The following is a 15862-nucleotide window of genomic DNA, read 5'->3' on the forward strand; positions in this document are numbered from 1 at the left end:
AACACCAATCTTCTCATCATGCAAGGGTACCTGGTGGATTGCGTCTGGATTTTCTGTCGACCAATACCGGTTGTTTTAGGAATGCACGTACCCAGACAGGTGGAACCACGCCTCGTCACTCATGATGAGCATTAGTGGATCCAAGAAACCACTGGCAACATTGCGCAACAGCCATGAACAGAAATGCACCCTCTTCTGCAGGTCAGGCTTCTTCAGTTCTTGCACAACACTTATCCGGTACGGTTTTAACTTCAGTCCCCTTAAAACACGTCTGCAACTTCTCTCACTCGCACGAACCTGTTGACTCAATCTCCTGGTTGACTTTCGAGGACTTCTTGTCATTATCTCCTCCACCTGCATCTTTAATTCAGGTGTGCAGACAGATGGTCGTCTGTTCCTGGGAGCATTTTGAACCGATCCTGTACGCCGCCATTTTTCAATCAATTCCTGAATGGTGCTTTTTGCTGGCACAGAACGTCCTGGAAATTTCTCCCGAAACAAATTCTTTGTTTTCACAAAAGATTCAGTGAGAATGAACCCTTCAACAATGGCAACACGCTCGGATATCGAATACGGCATTATCACACACTGACACTCACCCGGCTTAACACAACGAGGCCTTTTTCTGAACTAGTTTCGACAAGTTTCACTGGCTGCGGCTGCACGTGACTGCTGCCGGTCACGTAAGTCGACCCGACCTCGACACGCCATCTCTTGGTAGGAAGGTAGATTATTTAAGTGATGCCAAAAACACAATATACCAGAATATTACGACAGGCCGGTTTTACGTGCCGCACCCTGTATTATTTCATTATATAATGTATGTTCAAAGAAACAAAAAACACTGACCACGCATGAATCAGAAAATACTTGAAAGTAGCTAAAAATATCAACTCTAGTACAACTGGTAGAAATAAGTTTTTAAATCATTGTTCCCGTTCTCATTGTTCTCTAATTCTCCTAATTCCAACATGTTTTATTATTTCTGGAGACATAAGACCTTGATTGTCACACTGAATATGCATTGAAATTAAAATTGAAAGATTTAAAAAAGTTTCAACCTGCCCGCGATTTGAACCCGGGTCCGGCGAACAGAAGTGCGATGTGCTAACCGCGTAATTAATTACCGCGTCACTTCAGCTTCCACTCAGACTATTAGCTAGCTAGAACCGTTCCACGTAAGAGTATACACAACACACTAATGATCGTATGAGACGTCCTTATGTGAGTGTCACAATGATTTACCCAAGACTTCCTTCTTTAACTCACAAGCAAGTTATATAAAGCTTCGTTAATGAGGAAAATATCACGACACGTTTTTCAAGTTGAGACTACTTCATCGTTTTTAACTATGGTCCCGATTACATTGCTATTCTTCGTCAACTCAACTTCTAATTTCCAAAGAAGAAAAGATGACATACATCATTTTCGCATTCTTTAAATTAGAAATAGTAGTAGTGTAGAAACAGAAAGTTATATTTTTATCTTCTATAACTACAAATTTATTTTCTTATTTTTGTATGAGGAAATTGTGGTAGATTGCCTAAGCATCAAACTCGTATGCAGAGGCAAGGGTTCGGCTCCTCTCGTGGTAATTATTTTTTTCTTAATTGGAAGGTATAGTTTACGTACTTGCTGATGTAGTTATGTTATTCCTTTTATTATTATTATTATTATTATTATTATTATTATTATTAGAAAGTCGAGACTTGGCTACATATTTTATATTATATGAAGTTTTTGATTTTTCAATTTCAAGTCTTTTTGTTGGTATGGAACATATCTGAAATGGTGAATTGCTTAAAACAATATTTCTAGCAGCAGCAGTAGTAGAAACTTATAAGCAATTGCCGGGAAAATAACTTTTGTTTTTGATCCGTCGTATTTTTGACCTATACTCTACTAAGGATATGACTTACGTAATTGATCAATTGTTCGCTAAAAATGTTACATTCCCAAACAGTACGAATCAAAGTTGATACGGCAGACGTCAGACGTGTTTCGTAGGTCACTGTTCTATTGCTACTGCGCTGAACAAATTCGTCTCAACACTAAGACCGAGAGAAATGGAATATTTTCCATGTTATATCGAAGTATCAACATTACAAATGAAAAAATTCATTTAATTACTCAACGGGAATCGAACCCAGGACCACCGGGATGTGGAACAAACGCTTATCCCACTACTCTAAGACATCGTAGTTAATTAAGGAGGAAACGTGGCGTGAAGTGTCTTCACTAAATTGCACATTTTTACGATTTCAATTTTGTAAAACTCTTGTTTCGGTCATAATAAAATAGACAGTGTTATGTAGAAACAATAGACAAGAGAATTCAAATCTAAATTGTTCAAGTAAATTGTTGAAATTGAGTGATAAAAGTAGTGTTAGTGGATATTGTTTCTGAATTTAGACATGAGGAAGTTTAACGTCCTGCTTGAACATTGAGGCAAATGATGTGTGAAACTACAGTTTAAATATATCTCTTCGGGTATTTCTTTATAATTATATTCTTTCATGAGCCATTAATTCGCCGTCGCACGCGCCGCGGAGTCACACTCCACTAATAAGGAAATTTTAGTTTTATTAGAACTGGTAAAAGAGTTTGTGCTGTAAAATATACACACGCAATTGTCAAAAAAAGGTTGTAGAGAAAATATGAAACATTTTAATATCGCTTCAAAACACACAAAATACAAACTAAAATTAAGATATAGGCCCATAAATAAATATTGTGGAGTGAGACTTCGCGCGCGTGACTTGATGTTACAATTGACCACGCGTGCTATGGAGAGTTAATATACATTGCAGATTGTAGAGTTCAACATCTTATCCAGTCTACTTGATATAGAGAGAAAAATATCACTAACCGTTGGCCTGCAAAGTTGTGATATTTTCTTTTTCTACATTTCACAAAAACAAACCATACAAAATAACATAATAAACAGAAAATATGTATAAAGACTACGTTTGATTTCGTGGGTCACATCTTTGCGCTCAAACGATTAGAGATTATTATTTCCTCAATACCGAGTAGACTGGATAAAATGTTGAACTCGGTTATCTGCAATGTATATTAATGGCTCGTGAAAGAATATAATTTAAAGAAATACCCGAAGAGATATATTTACACTGTAGTTTCACATAACATTAGCCTCAATACCCAAGCAGGACGTTAAACTTCCTCATACTTAAGTGCTGCAGCGACATCCCTAACACTAACATTACTTCTATGACCCATTTTCAACAATTTACTTGGACAATTCAGATATGAATTCCCTTGACTATTGTTTCTACATAACAAGAGTTTTACAAAATTGAAATCGTAAAAATCTGCAACTTGGTGAAGACACTTCACGCCACGTTTTCCCCCTTTAATTAACAATGATGTCTTAGAGTAGTGGGATAAGCGTTTGTTCCACATCCCGGTGGTCCTGGGTTCAATTCCCGGTAAGTAATTAAAGGAAATTTTTATCATTTATAATGTTGATACTTCCAATGTAAGATAACATGGAAAATATTTAATGTCTCTCGGTCTTAGTGTTGAGATGACTTTGTTCATCGCATTTACAATAAAACAGTGACCAATGAAACACGTCTGTTGTCTGCCGTATCAACTTTGATTCGTACTGTTTGGGAATGTAACATGTTTAGCGAATAATTGATCAATTACGTAAGTCATATCCTTAGTAGAGTATAGGTCAAAAATACGACGGATCAAAAACAAATTTTTTTCCCGGCAATTGCTTATAAGTTTCTACTACTGCTGCTGCTAGAAATATTGTATTAAGCAATTCACCATTTCAAATATGTTCCATACCAACAAAAAGTCTTGAAATCTCAAAAACTTCATATAATATAAAATATGTAGCCAAGTCTCGACTTTCCAATATATAACAATAGTAATAATAATAATAATAATAATAATAATAATAATAACAATAAAGGAATAACAGAATTACATTACCAATTACGTAAACAATACCTTCCAATTAAGAAAAAATAATTAGTACGACGGGAGTGAAACCCATGTCTCTGCCATACGAGTTTGACGTTTAACCAATCTACCACAAATTCAAGAAAGTAAAGTAGTAGTCACAGAAGATAAAAATATAACTTTCTATTTCTACACTACTACTATTTCTAATTCAATGAATGCGAAGATAATGTGTAGCGTCTTTTCTTCTTTGGAAATTAGATGTTGAGTTGAATAGCAATGTAAATCTAGACCATAGTTAAAAACGATGAAGTAGTCTTAACCTGAAAAAGGTTTCGTGAAATTTTCTTAATTGAGGAAGGTCGTGATAACTAGTTTCTGAGTTAAAGAAGGAAATCTTGAGTAAGTCATTGTGACACTCACATAAGGAACGTCTCCTTACAAGATCATTAGTATGTTGTGTATACTCTTACATGGAACGATTTTAACTAGCTAATAGTTTGAGTGGGAACTGAAGTGAAGCGGTAGGTATGTGGTTAGCGCATTGCACTTCTGTTCGCCGGACCCGGGTTAAAATCCCGGCCAGGTTGAAAGTTCTTTAAATGGTTAAATTTCAATTTCAATACATACTTAGTGTGACAATGAAGATCTCTATTCCAGAAAGGAAAGAGTGTTGGAATGAGGAGAATAGGAGAAGTTCTGTTAATGGAAACAATGGTTTACAAACTTATTTTCCAGCAGCTATTCTAGATTTGATATTTTCAAATACTTTCAAGCATTTTCTGATTCATAGGTGGTTAGTAGTTTCATTTCTCTAAACATGCGTATATGAAGAAACAATTCATTACGTACACAGCAATATTGAGAATTGTATATGGGGTTCATTGGACAACATAATTCGAACCATGGAGATCCATGTTAGAATGGAGAACTGATTCGTTACTCACCTATTTTACAATTTTACCTGCATAAATACCTGGATCAGGGCTACCAACTGTTGTCAGTGCCAAGAAATGTTTCGTGCAAGTTTGGTTGCATCTGTCCAGACGTTCTCACAACTGCAAATTATCTGGACCCCAAATAATGGAATTGGAGCACATAGCGGGGAGATACTTTTGCTGATGACTGTAGTGCAATCATATAAAATAAACAGAGAAGTGTTGAACGCTGAACTGACGACAATTGAAGCTCAGTCACCTGCATGTTAGATAGTTGCTTTACTACTAAGTAAGGTTCTCTGAACAATTAGTTTGTATGCGTGCGTTGCTCGTTTTCCATTTCTTGCCAAAATTCTGCAACACTGTAGTCTCCAACAACTCGCCTTGTTTACCTTTTCGTGTTGCTCCCAGTGTAGGAGGTAACCAAATGTTTGTATACAAAAGACACCAGATAGACATGTTCTCATATGTTTAGTCATTTTTTGCTTTTCGAGTGCATATCATTTTCCTATCTTTCAAGTTAGAAACGAGTAGCTGCTGTAATTCCACGGCAGGGAAAGTAGTGAACGTGTGAATCTAACATTTCATTTGAGATAAGTTTACGAATATTATTTTCCAGGTTAATCGACATCTCCAATCTCTAACCCCGTTTACAGTATTTCGGGTTGACTTTCCACGTGATTAGGGAATAAGATAGGGATCCAGTTCTGTCCGGCAGCATTTTTAGAAAAGTACATATGCAATTTAACTTAACAGTCTTTGAATGAGGTAGATAGAAAGGATACTTTTTCCAAGGCACTTAAAGATTGAATTCATTTTGCTTTACAACATAGAAAGAGAAAAAAGAGAGGGAGAGACAGAATGAGAATGAGAATTAATATTTTAAACGATAAGAATTTTCCTGATTGTGTTTATATTAATTAGTCAGGGCCGTTCGAGCACTGTTCACACAATCAAACAAACACTATCCATGGTGAACTAATTGCTCCGCTCGAAGACACCAGCTGGTGTTTAACGTAATGTGATACGACATTTTAAATGAAATTTGGCAAGGGGCCGCGGTGGCTCAGTGGTAGAGCGTTCACCTCTGGTGCTTGAGGTGCCGGGTTCGATCCCAGCCCCCGCCAAGTGAACTTTGTAGTGGACAAACACCGTGTGCGTGGGTTTTCTCGGGGTTCTTCCGTATCCTCCCACTTTCTTCATTCCACCATTTCATTCATTACTCATCATCACCGTCTCCTTTAGCCTAACCGGCATAAACGTGGGCCGAAAAACTCACAGATTTCATTTCATGAAATTTGGCAAATCATTACAACACCCACATTGGACCGCAACACCTCTGGGAACCCTCACGCAAAGTTTGAAATTCATTCATTATGTAAGCAACAACTGTCAACTCAGTTCACTACAGCTCACTATAGTTCACTACAGCGACGCATTAAATGCTAAGATGTAACAAACATAACCAAATAAACACCATTACATGCTTACTATGTGCCCGATGTTCTTGAAAATAACCAATCACTCTTTCTACATTATTCTCGTTGTCACGTACTGGTCTGTGTCTCCTTGCTTGCACCTTGTATGACCCGTGTGTTCTAACTTTTATTTGTGTATGTCTAAGTACATGTACTGATACTAATTGTCGGATTGGAAATTGTTCTCGATATAACGTCCGAGCTTCGGACGCATTTCGTCATAGATAAGAATCATGTTTGTGTTCTCCTCATATAAATGCACCTCCGAAACCAGCCATCTCGTCAGAAATGAAGTCACTTTCTACGAATTAGTGCTACTAGTGCAGTCCATGACCATTATACTGAAATAAACTCAAAAGGAATAAAGAAGTTCCATGTAGCATCATCTAGTGACCTAACGAATGTCATTTTAGCTAATTTCGTCTTTCGTTTCGCAAGCTGTATGTGCCATAGATTTAGGCAATTCATTTTCACGTAAGTATGGCTGGTCATCTAGTTATGTATTGTACAGCGCAAGTGAACCACCTGGTATATATATACAGGATGTCTCTAAAGTCCTCTGTCATAGGGTAACTCTGTTATTATCAGAATTACAACAAAATCTAAGAGGAAAAACCATCTCCAAATATGATGGTTTCAATCTAAAGTGAAGGAATCTTTTAATCGGACGAACCGTTAGGGATGTACACCCTTTATACGCCCAATGTTAAATGAAAATGCAACGTTGCCATTTTCCTGGACCCACAACACAAGTGAATGAAGTTACTGTTTCAAATGGGGGTTAGCCATCGACATGTTAGCGTAAGAGACAATATTTTGATTTTCATTTAACATTGGGCGCACAAAGAGGGTACAGCCCAAATGGCTCGTCCGATTTAAAAGATTTCTTCACTTTAGATTGAAAACATCATATTTGGTGGTCTTTTCCTCTTAGATTTTGTGGGGACACTCATATTAATAGAGTTACCCTATGTCAGGGGACCTTTGAGACATCCTGAATATATAATATATATAATATATATATATATATATATATATATATATATATATATATATATATATATATATACTGACAAACTATAAAAGGTAATTACTCATATGAAAGTATATTTTTTTATATTGACCTTTGGTCAAAAGTACATATATTTCGCCCAAAGGCGAATTACAACCTGCATTTTTTCGAACACGAGAAACCCGAAGAGTGGCGGCCCCAGCAGTGTACACATGCGTCATCAAAAAACACATATTTCAGCAATGTGTAACGTGGTCACAAGTGGTTACCTTCACGGCATTATTGCCAGACATGCTATCGGCATAATTCTGAAATATGCTCTGATTTAAGATGGGTCCAAAGTGGGCAAAAATAAGGCATGAAAGTAGTTTATACCTAATGCGTCGGCGCGAAGTCAGAAGTATTAAGAATTTCCCGCCTATTTACAGAGACTTAAATTTGTTTGTAAAATTATGACAGTAAACTATTATACAATGATGCCAACCTGAAGTACAAAAACATTGTATAATTGACAATCTAGGTGTTTCATATGTTAGTAACGTATGACTGTGAGTACGACGAGAAGATTAACAAAACTTGAGAACAGAAACCAATAATTCGGAGTTAATTTTCCCATTGATAATTTAATGAGTTTGTTTCGGAGCTGTGTTTAATTAAGATTATTCACAGAAAGAACTCTTTGTTTGATAACTACAAGGAAAAAGAACGACAGAATAAGTTTGAAGCACATGTCATATTTCATCATTTTTGAACAATATTCAATCTTAGGAGATATAAAAGCTTTGAAGAAAATACTAAGTGATTTGAGATAGCGAATTTCAGTAAATTTGTAAACAATACGCAGGATCATAGCATTTTTCGCAGTAAGAGTGATGTAAGTTTCTCATCGAATAATATTCCGAGGTCTTTATGTGTCGCAACCCTTTCGATAGATATGTTATTAATACAATATCTGTGATAAACTTTATTTTTCTTCATGGGAATACTGAGAATGAAACATTTTTGAGGATTGAGGTTTACATTCCAAGTCGCAGACCAGTCAGAAGGATTAGCGAGGATTTGTTGAAGTCGTAGAGCAGCGTTTATGGAAGAGATTTTATGGAAAATTTTACTATGGTCACACAGAAGAGAATGTTCGCAGATGGTAAAGGAAAGAAGAAAGGGAGATCATACGTGTAAAGAAGAAATAGCAGTGCTCCTAGAACACTACCCTGGGGAACCTCAGAAATAATTGGGACAAATTTGGATGACGCGTCTGACAGAACAACACATTGCATACGATTAGTAAGATAATCCTTTAGCACAGAAAGGAATTTATCATGAAGATTAAACCTGGTGTATAGCTTCTGAACAAGTAGATATATGTCAATTTTATTGAAAGCTTTTGAGAAATATAAATTGAGAAATTTCTGAAACACAGCTTATAGCATGAATAAAAATTCTAACACATTGGTAAGGCATGATTTATGTTGCAGGAAACCATGCTGTGCGTTGTTCTAATACAAAGCTGTGAACATGTGAAGTTAATCTTTTATGATCTTCTCGCAGAGAATCGACAACGGAGAAAGAAGAGAAATGGATCTATAGTAAAATACATCAGTTTTAGTGCCAGACTTATAGATTAGAATAATGTTAGCCTATTTCCAAAGTTGGAGGAAAATGCCTTCTGTGAAACATGTATTAAATAAAAAGGGCAAAGGGAAACAATTGACGCGGCTGTATTGCAAAGGAAGATTGTATAAATATTCTCAGGTCCAAGAGCCCGATGGTCAGGTAGAGCTGACAAAAGTGACTTAAGTGGACGTAGCAGAAATCGAGGATAGGAAATGCAAACATGCAGCTTCAAGAGCAGAATGAGGATTAGTTACCGTCTGAGTGGAGAAATTTTTGTAAAAATTATTATTGAATGATTCAGCTCTGTGTTATCCAATAACAATGCTCCCAGCACAGCTGACGTTGTTGGATAATCTAGTTCTTCACGTTCTAGTTTTATTTCTCCTTGAATTAATGAGAGACCAGAAGCTGGTAAGTCTCGAACAAAACGAAGTTGCAACGTTGGAGACGTATTTATTATATATTTTTCTAAGCAGGAACTTGGCATATCGACGACTTTGAGAGAAATTGTTGTAAGTTAACTGGTTTGGATGATATTTCCAGAGTGACGTCACAACATCTTGTTTTAAGAGCAGACCGAAACTCAGCATAAAACCAAGAAGGAAGCTTAAAAGACTTTTGGGGTTTTGGGGATGTATCAGTAATATAACGACTCTATAGAAAAGCGTCGTCAACCTGGTCCGTCTGGTAAAATATAAGTTACGAAGCGATAATAACTTTTCTTTATGCAAGAATCAACTCAGACATTCAAAGATCATTAGCCTCACCTTTATTGCTTGATATGTCTTAAATATTCCTTTTTAAAACCGTGAAATACATAAATTCACTTGACTAGGTCAACACATAACATGTACATAGCCACAACTATCCCATAATAATCTCTTATATATATTAAAAACATTCTTCTTTTCTGTTAATTTAAAATGAACATTCCTACTAAGTATATTACATATTTATGAGCACTTTTTGCCCACGGTACAGGTAAATATTATACAAACTAAAGTATTTCGTTATAGAAAATGTCGCCCGATAAAGGGACTGAATTTAAAAGTCATGAGTAGGCTTGGCTTTTATATTCAAGAACCACTGGTCTGATTAGATTAATGTTCGTACATTACATATGTTCTTTATATTGTGATCACACCTCGTATATATCTTCATTATTTTTTTTGTTAACCCTCATATATATATAAAATATTAGTTATTATCATTCACATAAATACATTTACAATAAATCTTTGATTTCATTAATATTTCTCTTTTATTACATTATTATTTATTCTTTATCATTAAAAACATCGTCGCTTAGAAATATAATTAACGAGGGTGAAACACAAATTATCAAGATTACTAGTTTCGATCATTATTACAAACGATGATGTGACAAATAATATTTATTCTTTTCGGGCGCATTGTATAACAAATAAGTTAGATGTTGCAATTGTAATGTATACATAGTAGCACTAAGATGTCATAAATAAAGAAGAATTTCACTCAAGGTAGTCATTGAATAATTGATTTTATAGAATGGATCTTATTCTTAACATAATCTTTGATAATTAAACACAAATCAATCTGATATAAAGTAATTTTTTTTGCCTTTAACTAATTATAAATTGAATTATGATTCTTCACATTAATAAGAAAGAATAAAAATTAAACATAACCTACGTTTGAATAATCAAATGGAAGTAAATAAATTTATTTTACAGAAACAAAAGACACCTTTTTGTTATTAAATAAACACATTTTTCATTATTATTGTTATTTTTCATTCTTATTTATTTGATCAAGAATGTTGGGTGCTACTAACTCTTTAACTAGATGCATTTCAAATATTTATAACCGTCGTTTTCATTATTAATATTAACACAAACTTTAAAACGAAAATTCACAAGAATCTATAACCAACATGGGTTTAACCTAATTTCGTTAACGGTAATCATGTTACATTCGCACTGGCATATGAATCTAATAAAGTGCATTGTACCGCACAATCGTGGTTAGGTTCTACATTAGGTTGTACATGTCTTTCATCGTGATTTGAATTTGGATACGAAGTACCATCTCGTGAACAATGATTATGTCTATACATAGGATTGATAGCATCTTTAGGATTTCGACATGTATTTCTATTATTTTTGTGTCTACTTCGGTTGATTAGGTTAGGCGGATTCCTTACATAGCCTTGTCTATTTTGTTCATTTTGATTGCTAGAGTATACTCGTCTTAGGTTCGGTTCATTATTATTCACACTTCGGATATTCAAATTCCGAACAGGGACCAAATGATCTGAATTATTCTTACTTTTACCCATTCCTGATTGTGTTAGATTCATAGCATGGTATTGAGTTTCGTAGCATTGTACAAGCATTAATAAATGACTGAAACTCATACACTGAGTGGAAAATAAGATCTGCTGTAATTTAAATGGAAGCAAATTGCGAATCGATGCAATTATTCTTGATTCCGATTGCAAGGGATTAACAACCTTTAATTCATTATAGACATTTATAACAAACTCTACAATAGATTTGTGCAATCGAGGATTGAAATGTTGATTCCTAAGAGTGGCATCTCTGTTTGCCAGCAAAAAGTCATTTTCGTAATTCGCGATCAATGCCGCTTTAAATTCCTCATATGTACTAATGTGATCACGTATTGCCTTAAACCATAAGGAACAAGGTGGGAGTAATACATGGGGTATTAATTTCATGTATTGTGATCGGTCGATAGACATTATACTGCATTCGTCTTGGAACTTCTCTAAGAAAGAACTAGCATTTTCATTGCACTTACCACTAAATTTACTCATGGCTTTGATTTCGCTCATCTTGACACTTAACTTTACCTTTCTTTTCTCACTCCTTGTTCTTGTGGTGTGACTGTTCCGGTCCGTAGCGTGCTGTGTCATGATACCATTTATATTTCGTTCATCAGTGATCTTCGGACAATTTTCCTCTAATATAATATCCTCCTCAGATTCCGGCGAAGGCGTATTTATATCCGGTGTTTGGGGAAACTCGAAGCGATCACTGCCCAGATTATTGCGATAAATGGTGTCTCTAGCCTGTAGCGTTTTAATTTCTTCCTGCATAGTAGCCAACTGGATCTTTTGATGTTTAACGGAAGATTCTATTAACGTTAGATCCTTTTTTACAGCACAGATTTCATGATTTTGATGATCGTGCTTTTCTTGACACTCATCGGCTAACCTTTTTAACTTCTCTTCAAACTGCGAGGATATGTCGTTCATCACCTGGACGATTGTTTGTTTCGTATCGTCTGATTTCAGTTCTATCCGTTCTATTCGTTTACTTAATTCTTCATACTGCTTGCTAGCTTCATTAAATTTCAGTTCTATCTTCTTTTCCATGGTCTGGTTAGCTTCATAGAACTTCTGTTCCATGTTTGTGTTAGATTCATTGAGCTTCTGTTCCATGGTTTGTTTTATCTCAGTCGTCATTTGCATAATTTGTCGCTGCACAGCTAACAAAAGTCGATCCTCAGATGACAAACTTGGTGTTGCACTCATTTCACCTGGATTACTGGTATTAGATTCCTGTTGCACTATTTCACTATCCATTTTTCTTTTGATGACCTTACCGCTTCGTAATACGGTTAAGTTCGTATTCATAAATGGTAATATCCAAGTAAATTCAGCCCTACTTTCCTTCTTCGGGAACTGAATTTTCAAAAGATCCCGGGTTTGGTAAACCAAATTTTTATAACGACTCTATAGAAAAGCGTCGTCAACCTGGTCCGTCTGGTAAAATATAAGTTACGAAGCGATAATAACTTTTCTTTATGCAAGAATCAACTCAGACATTCAAAGATCATTAGCCTCACCTTTATTGCTTGATATGTCTTAAATATTCCTTTTTAAAACCGTGAAATACATAAATTCACTTGACTAGGTCAACACATAACATGTACATAGCCACAACTATCCCATAATAATCTCTTATATATATTAAAAACATTCTTCTTTTCTGTTAATTTAAAATGAACATTCTACTAAGTATATTACATATTTATGAGCACTTTTTGCCCACGGTACAGGTAAATATTATACAAACTAAAGTATTTCGTTATAGTAAGAAACGCTGTAGCATCATCGATAGTACCATTTTCCAACAAACACCACGGAAAAATATCTAAGACATGACAGATGTCATCCTATGTAGCCCACTTCCACAGTGTTAACATGTTCATCAGGACTAGAATTTTTGTTAGAAGTTCGAATGTTGGGACAAAATGTTATAGCCAAAGAATCATGTTCAGCAGAAAAAACATCATACGTGGAATTATGTCAATCTCATTTAGTAAGGAGACAATATAATCCAGGTTACTACCCTGTGCGTGTTGAATATATCATATTGAGGTAGGCACAGATCATGAATAAATGTATCTATAAATAACAATTTATAGCAGTAAGTGAGAAAGGTACATTGCATCTGGAAGATGACCGAGAACTAGTCAAGTTACATAAAAAAATAACTTTCGAAGAGAGAGCACTAAAACTAAGACCTCTTTGACCCCATGTTCGAATCAGTAATTTCGACTTCAGCTCTGAATGTTTTCTGCGGTGTCCATCTGAATGCATAAACACAGGAAAACCTGCACATAATGTCAGACATCACTGCTAGTTGTAGCAACAGTGTCAAGTTACACATAATTAGAGACTTTCCCCGCATCGTGATCGGAAATACAGAGAAAACACAAAGACTAAATCGTTAAATGAAATTGAAAATTATGTTCAGGGGCGTTATTCACTAGCGGTTTGTGTCGACGCAACGCGAAATTTGCGGAGGCTGGTGCGGCAGTACTTCAATAGTATTATTCAGTCTTTCATTTGTTTATAGATATAAAGGATGTCGGTCTTATGCTATAAAGGTATTCGCTTTTATTAACAATGTTTTATATTGTTATTCAAAATCGTTTGTTTCTTCCCAATATTGGTGGAAATACAAGCATCCAATTGTAGCAGATGTATCCAACCGAACATGGGTGAGATGAGATGTAGCATGAATATAAAATTAATAATTTTGTTATTATTATAAGTATGTATAGTACGGAACATGATTTAATTGTACTTTAAAACTAATTATATACTCTTTCATATGTCAGTATTCTGTCAGTGCGAAGCGCTCTTACCCAGGAACTGTTTCAAATACGAGCGCCTACTATCATCAGGAATAAAACACTAACAAGAGTGTAGACATACATGAATAGGGAATTAATTATATGTATATACAAAGAATGGAGAATATAGGCAATACATCATCAATTGGACACAGGAATCAATATTCAGGGAAATCAAGAATTATTAAGAGAGGATAGTTGGTCTCCCACATCTGGATGACCATGAATTTCGCAATCATGTACATCATCAACAAGAAGAAAATGATGATGAAAAAGACAACAAGAAAGAGGAAGAAGACGATATGATGAGGCGGAAGGGATTTTCGACTCTACTTTTTGTAACTATTTAATAGTTTGTTTCTCTCTAAATATGTAGTTCTTTTTCCAGTAAATAATTGTACATATTCTGCAGCGTTGCGTTTTAATTACTCGTCCGTGGTAACTGTATTTCATACTTAACAAAGTTGAATTTTCTCAACTAACTATAAGAATGCTTTCGTAAATCGAAAACGCATTTGTTTTGTTAAAGAATAGTATAATGCTTTCAACCGCAAAACATGTAAATACTAAAGCTTATCCTAAATTGGAAAAAAGACAATAGTATTGCTACTACTATTAGTAGTATCTTATGTTTGCATTAAGATACTACTAATAGTAGTCGCAATACTATTGTCTTAATGCAAACATACGTTATTTGGTTATGTTTTCTGGATATTATTTTCTAGATTAGGAGTACTGTCTTTAAACCGAAGATTGTAATGAAAGTAATTTAGAAGATCCTGTTGTCAACAAACAGTTGATCAAATATTAAGCATAGAAACGTTAAGGAACTATTTGTAATAGAGACAGACATTTTCTTAACCATCACTCACACTTGCCCTCAATCAACTCCCTCACACTCACACTCACTTGCCCTCACACTCAAATAGTATTCATACTCTCACCCTCACTCACCTCATACTCAGTCAACTCCTTCACATTCACTCTCACTCGTCCTCATATTCAAATATTATAGGTTCCCTCACACTAACTCTCGTACTTCTTCACGCTCACACTCAGGTCGCCCTCGCAGTCAAATATTATTGGTGCTCTCATCCTCACTCACACTCACCCTCAATCGACTTGCTTACATTCATCCTCGCTCGCCTTACACTCAGATATTGATGCCCTCACCCTCCACCCACAATCATACTCACTCGCCCTCATGTATCGAAATGAGGATGAGGTTGGCCCTCAATCATGTCCTACATAAATGAGTTAGGGTAAAGACGATCCTCATTCAATTGAGTGAAATTTATATTATTATTATTATTATTATTATTGTTATTATTATTATTATTATTATTATTATTATTATTATTATTATTATTATTATTATTATTATTTGTATCCCAAGAGAAAGGCACTTGAGTCGTTTTAGTTGCCGCTCGTAGCATAGTCGCTAACACTTTCACATTTAGTCCCGAGTTCAATTCAATCGAGGTGTGACGGGTCTTTCAGATCAACCATCCCGAGTGAGGCTTTTTCTGAGTTTTTCTCATTAATACCCAGCAAATGGGATGTTATCTAACATACAGGTCCAAGGATGCTTCCTTTCTTGCTTCTCCTTTCCTTGGATAGTGTGCTCGCCGAGAGACGTCATCTCTCTGGTGCCGGTAATACCCAGAAGTATCTACAAATAAATTAAGCTGTTCTTGTCTTATTTTTGAGTAAGTCACTAAGTTAGTATTGATATTATT

General features: G+C 35.3%; 1 protein-coding gene across 1 annotated transcript in view; it reads right to left on the minus strand.

The window, feature by feature from the left end:
- The window catches only part of LOC145661143 (uncharacterized), a 578870-nt gene that overhangs the window by 453372 nt on the left and 109636 nt on the right, over positions 1–15862 (minus strand). The gene's annotated exons all lie outside the window — the stretch shown is intronic.

Source organism: Thermobia domestica, chromosome 1 (assembly GCF_964235325.1).
Source record: "Thermobia domestica chromosome 1, izTheDome1.hap1.1, whole genome shotgun sequence".
NCBI lineage: Eukaryota > Metazoa > Arthropoda > Insecta > Zygentoma > Lepismatidae > Thermobia > Thermobia domestica.